The sequence below is a fragment of the Acanthopagrus latus genome, chromosome 24 (assembly GCF_904848185.1).
Source record: "Acanthopagrus latus isolate v.2019 chromosome 24, fAcaLat1.1, whole genome shotgun sequence".
In the NCBI taxonomy this organism is placed as follows: domain Eukaryota; kingdom Metazoa; phylum Chordata; class Actinopteri; order Spariformes; family Sparidae; genus Acanthopagrus; species Acanthopagrus latus.
In genome coordinates, this window is record NC_051062.1 from 15,571,616 (window position 1) to 15,585,602 (window position 13,987).

General features: G+C 46.0%; 3 long non-coding RNA genes across 8 annotated transcripts; 2 read left to right on the plus strand and 1 right to left on the minus strand.

Moving 5' to 3' along the window:
• Positions 1 to 1,370: 1,370 nt before the first annotated feature.
• Positions 1,371 to 2,641, plus strand: LOC119015162. The gene is made up of 2 exons (XR_005073207.1): positions 1,371 to 1,918; positions 2,068 to 2,641. It is a non-coding gene; the product is annotated as an uncharacterized LOC119015162 (long non-coding RNA).
• Positions 2,642 to 4,963: 2,322 nt separating this feature from the next.
• LOC119015155 lies at positions 4,964 to 6,372 on the plus strand. Of its 6 annotated transcripts, none has more exons than XR_005073189.1 (6): positions 4,964 to 4,978; positions 5,258 to 5,478; positions 5,618 to 5,720; positions 5,814 to 5,890; positions 5,982 to 6,104; positions 6,217 to 6,372. It is a non-coding gene; the product is annotated as an uncharacterized LOC119015155 (long non-coding RNA). The 6 variants fall into 6 exon arrangements; XR_005073193.1 differs by having other exon boundaries at positions 5,621 to 5,720; XR_005073191.1 differs by having other exon boundaries at positions 5,258 to 5,363.
• Positions 6,373 to 7,010: 638 nt separating this feature from the next.
• On the minus strand, positions 7,011 to 8,113 carry LOC119015160. The gene is made up of 2 exons (XR_005073205.1): positions 7,975 to 8,113; positions 7,011 to 7,326 (listed from the first exon to the last, which is right to left on the minus strand). It is a non-coding gene; the product is annotated as an uncharacterized LOC119015160 (long non-coding RNA).
• Positions 8,114 to 13,987: the final 5,874 nt, after the last annotated feature.

Here is a 13,987-nt window from a genome sequence, read left to right on the forward strand (position 1 = left end):
TTCTCCTCTGCTGAAGTAGCTGAATATAAAAGTCTACTTGTGTCCTCATCATGTTGTCTGTCAGTGTGTCCAGGGGAAACTGTAAATAATTCATATTGTTTTCATGCTATATTAAAGGAACCAGAACACATGAAGTGACATGTAGTGTGTTGATTTGACATGTGGACCTCCAGAACCTCGTCAGATTGTCCCAACACATTTTAGATGCTTCCTGTGGTCGTTAACAATCATTTACAACAGTTTGACGACGTGTTGCAGAGACAGTGAGGTTTATACTGAACCAGTCTGTAAGAGGATGATGTCATTATTCTACAGACGCCACACTGTGACATCACTGTGACATCACTGTGACATCAGGACTCACTGCACAGTGAGAAGTTAAAGTCCTCAGTCTTTCTGTTGTAAAATGAATGTGAACGTTTGAACACTCAGACAAAACACGACATCTGAAGACCAACAAGTAATCGATTACTTTAGAAAGTAACTGTGAGTGACTGTAAACTTGTTCAACAGGAATTCACAGGAAGCAGCTCGACTGACAAACACAGAAGATCAGCTGAAGATTTCATTCAGCGTGTTACTGATCTGAACATGTGACGTGTTACAAAGACACTAAACAGGAAAAATATATGCGACTTCTCTGTCACCAGACTCCCTTTAAAAAACACTACATTTAGTGAGTTGTTGAGTTAAAACGATCTTTATAAACATTATGAAACTGTGTCTCTGACATATTCTGACTCATTGTGTCCTTGTTGTAAATTCAGCATTAAATGAGAAGCTGAAGTTGTTTGCCTCCTTGTAAAAAGTGTCAGTTTATGGCAGCATGTCTGTACTAGCCTGTCTGCCTCTGTGTCTAAAGTGCTAAAGTCTTACCTGCCAACATTGATCAGCTGTTGTAACACACTGTTTACACTGATTTCACCATTTACACTCCATTTATGAAAGAAGAAACATGTTATTGATCTGAACATGTCACGTGTTACAAAGACACTAAACAGGAACAATATAGGCGACTTCTCTGTCACCAGACTCCCTTAACAAATGTGTCAGTTTAGTACAGTGTCGCCAGGTGATCGATAATTATCTTATTTGTACGATAATTTTGCCCTCTGTACGATGTACGATCAATAATCCCAAAAAAGGCCAAATATACGATAATCTGACCATTCCGTGAATGTGTGGTTATCTGTCGGAGTTTTTTTGTGAACCCTGAAGGCATCTGTTTCCATGTGACAAGTTTCCAGCCAATCGTGCTTTTCTAAATGTGAGCTACGAGTGACGTGCATGCGTTTGCCTCAGAACAACGGTCATGATTGGCTGAATAGTCCGCTGTGCCCGCCCCCCATGAGCGAGGGAAAGAAGAAAAACAAGGAAGAGAAGAAGAAGCAGAGCCGGTCTGGAAGAAGCGCGGGAAAGAAAGTGAGAGAACCTGGAGAAGGAGGAGGAGGAGGAGAGGCTGAGAAGACGGCGGGGCAGAGTCGAAGTGAGCAGCATCGCCTACAAACTATAGAAAAGAGCGGGAGAGCCAGTTCGCCGGCTGGTTGAGACCTGTTGCAGGCTCGGAAAGCAAAGCTGTCTGCCGGTGCTGAAGACAGAGCTGGTGGCCCAATGAACTGTATTAAAAAACACAGCAAATCCCAAAAACACAAAGAGAAAGAATCCTGTGAACGTGTGTTTTCCGAGGTAAATCTAATGAAAACAAAACCACCAAACCGACTTATCACAGGCGCCCTTAATGGGCTCATGCACACATCAGAGAGTGTGAAGATGGCAGGTGGATGTGCCGGTTTGAAGCCAACAACCACAATGCTGCGGTCCATGACAACATGAGATGTAAACAGTAAGAGGACTGCCCCCACCCAGCAGGGTGCAGCAGACTCAGACAGGGACTCACAGCTGGAGACTGAACCTGAAGGTAAGCAGCATTCATTATTTAATGAGCCAGCTGATGGCCTGAACTGTTTCATGCACATGATGAACAGGGTTCTAGTCATCTGTCATGTAATGTAACATGTCATTAATCTAAACAGTAGTCTGCTCTCCGCTCTTCTTCATTTTATCCAGAAAACTGCCAAAGGCGGAGACGTGACGTGACGCAGCCCGGACAGCTGATGGAGACCGAGGCGATCAGGGCTACACACCACTTAGTGTTTGTCCACATTAGATGTTGGACTTTTGCTTCACTCGGAACAAACACATGTAGCCCTTGGCCTGTTGTCTGCTGTGCTTCCCTCTTTTCCAGGTTATTATACAGCAGGTTATATATGCACTTTATTTGAAGTTATATGCTGTTAAGTGCTGTTTTTGTTGATTTTCTGAGTTGTTGTCATTTTTGAGGACAGAGACATGTTGTTGCTCTGAAAATAAAATGTAACATGTGAAGCCAGATCTTTATTTTCTTGTCAGTTATCATGAATACTGTTTCTCTTTGTCTCTCTGCCTGTTAGACGCTGTTCAACACTAGAGTGACTGTAGCGCATCAATACACTTGTTATTTTGGTTATGACGGCTGTCCGATCATTTCCCTCCAAATACGATCATTTGATGTCTGTGGTACGATAATCCTACATTTCCCAGCTGGCAACGCGGGTTCAGTGAGTTGTTGAGTTGGAGCCACTTTATAAACTGTGTGAAACTCTGTCTCTGACTCATTCTGCATTATTTGGCCCTTGTTGATAATTCAGCAGCTGTTCTACATGAAGAATGTTTTCCTGTGTGTCCGAGTGATGTTGGTGTTCAGCAGGAGGTGACAGATGTTGACACCGGGTCTGAGCCGCCTCTCGCTCCTTTCATTACAAACCAAGCCGCCATTTCTACTAATTCTCCACTTTGATTGACATCTTCCTTTAATTCATCTCAATACTGATATTCAATACTTCACTTTCTCACAAGATCCCAGAAAAACACACCAACATTTTTCTCCTTGATGCAGTTTTTTAAAAATCCTTTTTATATGTCTGTCACTCAGTGCCTGTTCTGTCTGAATGTGCTTTTTGCAAATGATAAATAAAAACTTTCATTGAAAAAAACCAAAACACATTCCAGTGTGTCGTCCTCCTCCTCCTCCTTCTCCAGCTTCTTCTTCGTTGGTTTGGGCAGCTCCTCCTGCTCCATGCTGTCTCTCTGCAGAGCACCAACAGACCCAACACATATCTGCAGGGGCAGAGCGCCCTCTGGTGGCTGCACACACACACTGCACTCTTTGCTGTCGTCCTCCTGTGAGCTCAGCAGGTGAAACCAGGGCTGCAGGTTTTCAGGTCGTGGGTGGAAACAGTGAAATGTGACAGAAACAAAGAGCGTCAGTCAGATCTGTTAGCTCAGTGTGATAGAAGCCTGGTTAGTAGTCCGGAGGTTGCGGGTTCGAGTCTTCTTTGGCTTCAATTATTATAATAGTCCGATTAAAAAGCTGAAAGTCAGCAGCGTCCAGAGAAGAGGTCCAAATGTGAAGTGGACCCTGTAGTACGGTGGATTCAGTATCTGGCTGGCAGTCGGAGACATCAGGATGTTGGATTTGTTCTATTTGACTCTGTGAAGAGGAGCAGACGTGGAAAATTCAACCTTTGGTCTGACAGACAGGAGGAGCCATGCCGGGACTCGAACCCGCAGCCTGTGTATATGAGCCGCCTGCTCTACCAACTGAGCTAAACGGCACACCGCTCTGAAAAGCTTTGAAAACAAAGTGTAGACTTCTAAGAGTTCATCCCACTGAGTTATATTGGGGCTCTGCTGGAGAAGCTCTGAACTTGTGCAGGTCACAGTGTTCACATCTCAGTCATCTGAAGAATGAATGAAGGTGCATTTATTCACTTTTTCTATTGTTGGTCTGTGTTCCAACAAGCCTCTGTGTGATTGGCTGCAGGTGTGTGTGAGGGACTTCAGGTTGTCCAGGGAGCTGATTGGAAGTCAGAGTTTCAGGGCGGCTCCTCCCAGTTCCTGTAGTCGTCCCTGACCACAAAGCTGTCGGGCGTTTTCAACACTTTGCCACTTTATTATTGAGCCTTTGTTATTTTTGCTGGTAATCCTGAGATTCCTGGTCTTCCTGCTGAGTTGTTGTCAGTAGTTTTAACGGGGGGTTTGTTACGACCCTCATACATGTTTCTGTTTCAGTGACCCTCTGTGTGATTGGCTGCAGGTGTGTTTCCTGAGTCCAGGTTGTCCAGGGAGCTGATCCTGTTCCAGACTGCCAGCATGTTTGCTCGTGTTGCAACGTGTGTTTTTGAATAAAACCATTTCAGGATAAATGATGAAGCATTACGACATTCACATGTATAAAATGTTTGTAGCGTGCGGTCCAGGGTCACAGCATTGTTCAGGTGGCAGGAGACTCTGCTCCAAGTCCAACATCTGTCCATTTTCTCTCAGAATCAGCAAGCAAACAATGTGGACAATTGTCCCATAACCCCCTGCTTCCACCTGTGAGGAACCTCGGGAGGGGACTCGACCCCCTCCAGCCCTGGTTTCACCTGCTGAGCTCACAGGAAGCAACAAGCAAAGAGTCTCTCAGAGGTTTCCACTCCTTCTTCTGAGCAGCAGCTTCAGAAAGAGTCCGACTCTCCACACACTTTTACTGGACACGTCTCTTCTCTGAGCGCTTTCAAGGTTTCATTTCTAAGCGCTGGACTTCAAAAGCCAGCGAGCGTCCTGAGATCAAACTGTGAGCTGTAGAGTGTCCACCTGAGCTGCTGATCAGACAGGTGGACAGCAGCATTCAGCTCTGACTGTGTGTTTGTGTTTGTCTTGTTGATCCTGGAGAAACTGCATGACAATAAAGCTTTGACTGACTGATTGTTTGAATCAGTGAATTGAGGCGTTGGAACTCCAGTTGTTCAGAGAGAATCAGACTCCCCCACAGAAATGGAACGTTCCGGGGGCCGGCCGCTGCAGCAGCCAATCAAGCCGCCTGCAGCCTATAAAGCTGAGCTGCTGCCACACAGTCAGTCTTTGGTTCCTCAGTGTGGCGTGCGTACCTGCTCAGGTGAGTGATGTCATGACTTGGTGTTGGTGGACGTGATGCTACTTTAGGTTTGGACACATTCTGGGAGCTGCTGTTGGCTTGTGGATCACATCTGTTGGGCTGTTGGTCCACTGGGTCTCTATTTAATGATCATTATGGTCGACTGTCGCTTCTGATGCACTTCCAGTGTTGCTAAAGAGCACGTTGGTTAAATCAGAGTAGAATTTACAGTCATGAATTTCCTTTGTAAAGTCACCAGTCTGAGTTTGTTACTAATTATTTCTGTTTTTTCTTTTACAGGAAACCTAATGAACCGTTTCCAAATCATCACGCTCAATCTTCAATAAAATAAGTGAAAAGAACCTGAAGTCCTGAACTTTTGACTCTAACAGATCATCTGTGGTGGGTTAGTTTATCTGCCCCTCCAACAGTTTGCTCCACATTATATATTCATGAGTTGCTGTTCACAGCAGACGTCACCTGGACAGTCGACTCTAGTTGTAAACCACGTTTGACTGCACGTGAGCTTTATTCCACAATAATACTGCCTCACCGTATAGGGAGAGTTTTTACTCCACAACAGGCTGAGTGCTAAATGACTTCAGAACCGGCTGACAGACCATCCAGTCTGATTTAAATGTATTAATGTTTCCATACCAGCAGCTTCCATGTTCCAGCGTGTGAATGATGAAAAGGCCGAGAGGATTCATGTACAGACGGACGGCAGCAGTCCAGGACAATTCTAACAGAAATGTAGAAACAGGTGACAGAGGAGCACAACAGTTTTGGGAGTCGCTCCTCTTTGTCCTCACAGAAGCTGAGATGAGCTGATTTCTTCTTCTGGTCCTGTGTGCAGGTGAACCTCTGGTCCAGCAGCTTCTTGCTGTAGTAGATCTGCCAGGCGAGCAGCTGCACAGCGATAACCATCAGCAGGTACGTGGGACACCAGGCTCAGCTGGCTCGTGTCACTTTCTACAGCCTGTAGTGTTTCTGTCTGATTCTGTCTGCATTTGATTTGTTTCAGACGTTCAGAGGAAACGCAGCCCTGCACCATGAGAAGAGGGGCCGACCCCGGGACCAGGAACTTTAAAACCAGCTGCCGTCCAGCTGACGAGGCCTGAAGGACTCGCTGGTGAAAAGGTAGCAGGTGAGAACAGACGAGGCGTTTGAAAACCATCCTGTGATGAGGAACTAACTTTGTTATCTGTCAGATTCTTGTTGCCAACAGTCGACTTTAACTTTGTTTCTTCTTCTTCCAGGTGCGTCAGATCCTGAGAGGGAACTCACCGTCATGTCTTTTACACCAAATAACTTCCATACACATTAAACACGTTAACATTCAAACATGCTTAAAAAATGTAGAATGTGTAGAAGAAAACACAGCAGCCTTTCACAATAAAATGTAGTTCAGCTGTTTGAACTCCTCGTCTTCTACAGGAACTGAGACCAAGATGGAAAAGGTCTGTTTTCTTTGTTCACTTTCAATATGTCAACTATTAATGCATTTCTAAGTAGAACAGTGTTGTACTTGGAAATGCATTAATAGTTGACATATTGAAAGTTACTTTAAAATCATTCTGACAAAGAAAACAGACTTTTTCCATCTTGGTCTCAGTTCCTGTAGAAGACGAGTTCAAACAGCTGAACTACATTTTATTGTGAAAGGCTGCTGTGTTTTCTTCTACACATATTCTACATTTTTCAAGCATGTTTGAATGTTAATGTGTTTAATGTGTGTGGAAGTTATTTGGTACTTGTAACATATTTCAATAAATTCACTACAAGTCTGAATTTGTTTCCTGTGTTTGTCTCCAATTCTGTATTCATGAGTTGTTTTCACTGCAGACAACAGTAAACTTCATTTGACTGCATGTTCTTTGTCAGCTGTGACCTTTATTTCACTTTGTCATTAAACAATTAACATCAACTCTTAAATGCTACAATATTTTTGGATCAATTAAAAATGAAGCTAATTTTTATCACATTTCCATGAAATGCATCAGACAAAAAGGATCAAACGGCACATTTCAACATTGTGGCTCAATAAAAACAACTGAATCAAACATGGTGTCTTTATTTCATGATGTCAGACAGGTACTAGCACTGGATGCTAAAGCTAAGCACAAACACTTCACTTCTAAAAAGTCGCCAAAATGAGCATCTGCAGACAAACTGACAGTGACTAACAGTGTTGGCTGCAGGTGGATCTGATGTTTCTCACAGTCTCACTTCCCTCTGAGGGATGAGACTGGAACAGCAAAAAGAACGGACCTCATCTGGTCGGGTGAAGCGACCCGCTCCCGGTGCTGGAAGCGGCTGCCGGCTGTGCCCGTCGCTCTCGGACCCGCTCCAGAAGCCATAGAGGGAATCTGAAAGCAGAACACGACAAGTTTAACACAAATGTTACATGTTCAGTCATAAAGCAGCAGGAAAACTAGTTCACACAAAGAGCTGCTTGACTCAACTGTCTCAATTATAAACTTTCAGTCCAACTCTCGCCTACTTATGTGTGTTTAAATCAAATGTACAAGCAGAGTGGAACTATAAAGTAGCAGAATATGGAACCTAAGAACGAACCTGAGGAAATCAAACCTGGTTTATTTCGTCACTGGCTGTTTGAGATTGAGACACAAACGAGTTTAATTTGTACCTGATTAAATGCAGACTTGCTGCACAGCTGCACTCAGTTACTTTCAATCAGTGCTCATTAGCTAGCGTTGCTAAGCTAGCATGGAAAACGCTCGTCAAATACCTTGATTTGAAGCGTTCTTGACCCTCAATTTAACATTATGTGAGTCCAAATGTTCACGTAAACGCTTCATTTCACTCCGAGTGCCATCATTCTTCACTGAAACGGTTTGTTCACGGCACAACACAGCGGAGCTAACAAGCTAATGGCAGCTAGCTGTTAGTTAGCCACACGGACAGCAGTGTTAGCTCGGTTACTGTCGCTGGAGCGACATGCGAAGTATCCAGACAGCCGGTGAAAACATGGAACAGATGAATGAAGCACTTACTTTATTTATCTGCTGCTCACACGAAGCGTCCGACCGTCAGCATGTCGGTGGACAAACAGAGAGCTGCTAGCTGACTGGGGCCATACGAGACAGACCGGAAGTGTGACGTGTCAACTTCTGATTGGGCAAACGGCCTCAACTCGATTCAAGCGAGCTTTATTGACAAAACGACCATTGACACGCAAGCAGCGTGTTGTTAGAGTGTAAATGCAGCAGAGCAGGTTATTTTCACACAAAGCGTTTTAATCTGAGGAAAGTCTCAGTAACTGCAGGTTTATAAAGATTCAGGAGCTTTTCAGTCTTTGATCTGAACGTTTCAAAACTCAACAACAATCAAGGATCGAACTCAGAATCTCAGAACTCCACAACATCCCTCCAACCCACTGAGCTACCTGCACATCTACCTCAGGACACTTTGGTTGAATGAGTTAAAGCCCCACAGAGGAAGACCGAGGGCCACCAGGAGCCTGGAGCTGCTGATGACAGATGTTCTTCATTTAGTCAAAGAATTAAAAGTCTCTCACAGGTTTTCACTCCTTCTTCTGAGCAGCAGCTTCAGAAAGAGTCCAGAGCTTTTGTTGGACACATCTCTTCTCTGAGCGCTGTCAAGTTTTCATTTATCAGTGCTGGACCTCAAAAGCCAGTGAGTGTCCTGAGATCAAACTGTGAGCTGTAGAGTGTCCACCTGAGCTGCTGATCAGAGACCAGCCTTCAACACTCAGGCAGGGTTTGAACCCACAATCTGCAGACTTCACTGCATCACTTTATCTTCCTGAGCTAATGAGCTGGAGATAAACTTCTGATTCTGACACCATTTCACTCTTTGTTCTGGACATCAGGTTTAAAAATCACCACACCTACTCGGGGATTGAACCCACAACCTCAGACCTGCTGACCAGACCTCTATCAGCCTGAGCTCCTGGATCTGACTGATGCTCTTTGTTTCTGTCACATTTCACTCTTTTGAACGTCGACCCTCAAATTTCAAACAAGAATCGAACCCCCGACCTCAAAACTTGCAGCCCTGGTTTCTCCTGCTGAGCCAACAGGAGGACAAGAGCAAAGCTTCAAACTGAAACCATCAATATCGGATCTTTGTCACACAACGACACACAAAACAATGACAGTCCGTTCAACATAAATCCTGTCGTCCATTATTGATCTCTATCATATGATCAGACACTTCTACATATTCCTGCATGGATCGGCTTTAACATAGTGTTCAAATCATCATGTTTGGTTTGACCTCATCTCTACTTCACAGTCTGACTGTGTTTCTATGAGCTGCAGTGATTGGTCAGGATTTTCTATCCGTTCAGTTCATATTTCACCTTCTGGACTTTGCTGCCATCTGGTGGAGATTTGCAGGAACTGCAGCCTGAACTCTGTCAGACTGAGTCTGAACAAGTAAACCTTAAATAAACCGACCTCTCTGCAGCTGAACACGTCAGGTTGAACATTAAACCTTCTCCTCCCTCTGAGTGTGCTGCCTGTCCAGTGAGAGAGAGATAAACACTCTTCATGTCACAAAGTGACATTAATGAGCATCAGACACACGTTTGTTTCCTTCACTACACCAACATGGTCTGCTGTGAGCAGCAGCTGACAGCAGAGCTTCGCTGCAGCGTTCTCCCACATGAACACATGTGATTTTAGCAGGTTAACACTTTAAACAGGACGTCAACAACTGGTCACATCAGTTTGGGATATCGGGGCTTCCACGGCCTCGGACAGAACCGCTGCGGTCACATGTTCAGGAGGAGATCAGCTGACTGACGTGTTCCTGACGTGAAAAACCAGCACAGACCAGCATGATTTCCATGCTGGTCTGTGCTGGTCTGTGCTGGTTCAGCTGGTGGAGCAGCATGATGAAGCCGGGCTCATCAGTGCTGCTGGGCCGAGCATCAGTGATCCACAGGACATTAACAGCCTCCACAGATGAGGTGAAGCTGCTGCAGCAGACCACAGATCAGCTTCTCTCTCGTGCTGCGACGCTTCTCAGCTCCCACTGGAAACAAGAGCTTTTGTTTTGGTTCCTAAAACCAGCAAATTAAATTCACCACAACTGAAACACAGAACAACAGACCTGAAATAAAAAGTTATTTATGGGGAATTTAATTTGTGTTCATACAAATACATTTACAATCCATAAAACACTGGAACTAAACTGAGCAACAACATCTCAGTGGAATGAGTTTCATCACAGCAACGTGTGTGTGACACCGTCACATGTGTCTCAGTTCTTTCCTCCTCATGAACTGACTGGCAGCTGGAGGGTGGAGCTGTCTGACTGAACTCCACCTGCTGGATGATTTCCACCTCCACACAGATGTTGATGCTGTGGCCTCTGGTGTCTGCAGCTCCAGCTGTTTGCACTCAGCTGGTGTGATGATATTAAAGCTGTCTGAGCTCACAGAGCTGGTTTGAGTGGCAGCGCTGCAGACTGCACACTGTCCCGGGTTTCTTTCTCCACGTCTGCTTGTGACAACATGTATCTGACGGTTTTGCAGTAGAAGTGGAACTGCTCTGTGTCTGAGCTGTTTTTAAAGACCGTGTTGAACAAACATTTGGATCTTTGTGTTTCTGAGCTGTAACACATCATCAGGTGGTGCTGCTGTTATGTTACACCTCGCTGCACGACTGTCGTCCCTGCTGACATCAGTACTGAGTCCAAGTCTGTGTCAGAACCGTCCGAATGGATTGTCTTCTGGAAGGTCTTTCATTTCTGACTGGACTCCAGAAACGCCGCCTTCAGATGATGAATCCCAACCAAACGGCCGAGTCGCGTCAGCCGCTCGCAGCTCAGGTGTCAGAGGAAGTGAGCAGGTGAAGATGTGAGCTGCACAAGACAAAGAACACACATCCATCAGCTGACGCGTCTCCACACGACGAGAGTGAAGCCAGAAGTGAGTGATCAGTGTCACACAGCTGGCTGTGCCCTCACCTGCACACCTGCACAGCTGGAACCTGCTGGAGCTTCACTCTCATGTTCTCTGCAGGTGACAGTGAGACGTCTACCTGAAGGCACAAACACACATTTAGAAACCTCTTCAACAACATGCAGCGACATGCAGAGGGGGGTTAAACATGACGGTGAAGCAGGACGTGTGGTGAACAAATGGAAACAGGATCGAGCTGTTTAATAAAACCAACTTCAGACTGATATTATCAGCCTGATTCAAGCTTGATTTAAAAAAGCTCCCGGTGGAGTTTCTGACCTGTAGTGGTGCTGTGGGTCAGTGTCTTTATGACCGGGTCCATTTAGTTTGCCTCATTGTACACTGATGGGCACAGACACAGACAGTCGGCTCGCTGCCGTCATACGGCCACAGTCCCTCTGTTCCAGGTGCAGCAGCAGGAGCACCTGAGGCAGCAGCTGAGGCTCAACACACATTACAGCTACAGCAACATGTGCTGAAGCCGCTGAGCTCTCCGTCAGCAGCAGAGTGCTGGTGACCTCAGACTGCTTCCCCTCATTCTCCCTGACCTCTGACCTCTGACCTCTGACCACGCCAGCCACTCAAACATGGAGTCCGTCAGGGTCGTTTGCTTTGTGTGAAGCGTTCGGCGACTCGCTCGGCTCACAGGTGAAACTGGCTCGACTGCCGCTGTGACGCTGCCCTTCTTGTCGTGCTCACAGCAGCAGCTCATGTTCACATTCACGTTTCTCAAGTCTTGCTGGAGTGATTCAGCCTGATCTCTGAACAGTTTCTGATGCCTCGTCTTTGTGTCGTGTTCTTCATCATCTCTCACAGTTGTGATGTGTTTGTTGTCTTTCTAACAGTCTAAGATGCAGAACGCCTGAAACCAGAGGAGAGCAAACACAGGCGGAGCAACAAAACTCTGACTCAGATGATAGAAAGTAACTCTGAGGGCCGGTATTCACCACGTGCTGTCAGAAGTGACGTGGTGAAAGTTTGGGCCTGATGCCAGCGGGTGTGTTTCCATTCTGCTCTGTGTAGCTGCAGAATCTGGCAGTGACGAAGCCGTGGAAGCATCCAGATCTCCAGCAGGAGACACGCTGCAATATGTGTCCCCTTTACAAGATATGTTCATATTGCCACTGCAAGCAGAGCTGCAAAACTCAAAGTCCTGACAGTCCAGAACACAGAAGTAAAGAAGAACTCTGCATGTGTGTGTTGGTCAACACACTCGTGTTTCTGTCTGTGGTGTGTGTATGTACCATCTAACACCTTCATTGTTTCTGTGCGGGACTTTTCTCACATTCACTTGGGAGGAGAGGTTCAGCTTTGCAAAGAGGCCCGGTCCAGGATCCACAGGACCAGAGACTCCATGTTGGCCATGGTGGCAGTCTGAGGCCCTGAAACCCCCTGAAGGGAAGAAGCGCCCCGACACAAAGAGCAGCAGGCCGCCGCCACCCCTCAGAAACTCTGCAGGCTGACAGGTGACACATGCAGCAGCAGCAGCCACACGCTGCTGGTGGGATGTCAAGGACTGACTGGAGATTCAAATGTTCTTTGTTCTGCTGTGACAGAAGCGTCACTGTTTATCTCTGCATTTCCTCTCTGTCCATTTCACTCACTGTGAATAATGTTGCTGTAAGAAAATGCTGCATCTTATGTGTCTTTATGTTAAACGTGGTCAGCAGATTCTCCTCAGCTGTGATATAATCCTGCACCTCAGCACAGCTGTCACCATCATAATTCATACCTGTTGTAATTGGATTGTATTGTTATAAGGCAGCACTTACTATGTACCAGACAGACAAAGATCCTTGTTGTGACGCCACAAGGAAAACAGATGATGAGCATTTACAGTCAGAAACATTCAGTCTGTTCATGGACTCTGATGAAGCAGTTGGAACATTAATGTGCGTCTGTGAGACCGTTTGAAGGAAAACAATTAGAAAATATCCACATTGGAAGTTGTTACTGTGACACAGCTGTCACACTCTGTGGTCTCTGAATATGAACTGTCCATATGCACGAGTCAGAGAGACGCACATCACTGATCCTGCAGCAGGAAGGTTTCCTATTGGATCAGGCAGGCCGACCCTTAAAAGGTCAAACTCACAGTATAGAAATATAGATATTAAAACATCAGCTGACTGAGTGCTGATCTCTGGTGAGGACTGCAGGCTGGATTACATGTGAAGAGTTCAGATGAAGCTGCAGCTGCAGAAGTAAGATGAGAATCAAACAATATTTCCTGAATTTCACTGACATTAAACGTATTCTAGCAGCCCAGCTCTCCATCTGTACAGATAAGTACACTTCAAACCAACAGGCAGCTCATCAGATGAATACACCGTCTGTAAAACACACACCTGAGCAGGTGTTGATCCCCGGCTGTCTGCATGCAGCCCTGCAGCAGCTCCACTGCTCTGTTCCCTCAGCTGCCACTTCCTGCTTCAGTATTATTCTCAACATCTCACACTGAATCATTTCCAGCAGAGATTAATATGAGGAAAAGCTCAGCAAAGTTCCCAGAGCATCAGGTCAGAAACCTGATCACCTTCTTGATGATTTTCCTCAAACATTGATGGAAGTGAAACGAGCTCAGCCGTGTTTCGTCACGTCTACGGGTCGTACAGAGGGTCAAACTTCACAGCAGCGTTTGTCTCTCCGCCCTGCAGGCCAGCAGAGCTCAGCTGGATTCAACCTGAAGCCTCCTGGCTGCAGCACGCAGATCGGGGAGTGGCTCGGCGTGGGCGGGGTCACGCGTTTGACTCCGCCCACACCGACTACACCCACTGCGCAGGCGCCCTCTGGTGGCGGACACCAGGCAGCACATGGTCAGACGTCACTGCAGCGCCCTCAGCTGTTAGCTGGAGCTGATCACAGCAGGCAGAGAGCTGATGATCAGTGAAATGTTTCAGCTGTTATTGTTCCATCATCTGTGTGCTGATATGTTCCGTCTCTGCTTCAGCTTCTAATGAAATAAACAGCTTCTGCATGGAGCTCCTGTCATCATCATTTATATCAGGATCAGTTCTGCTGCAACATGTTTCTGTTCCCATCTTCAGTGGAAACACCAGCCGACATCACAACAG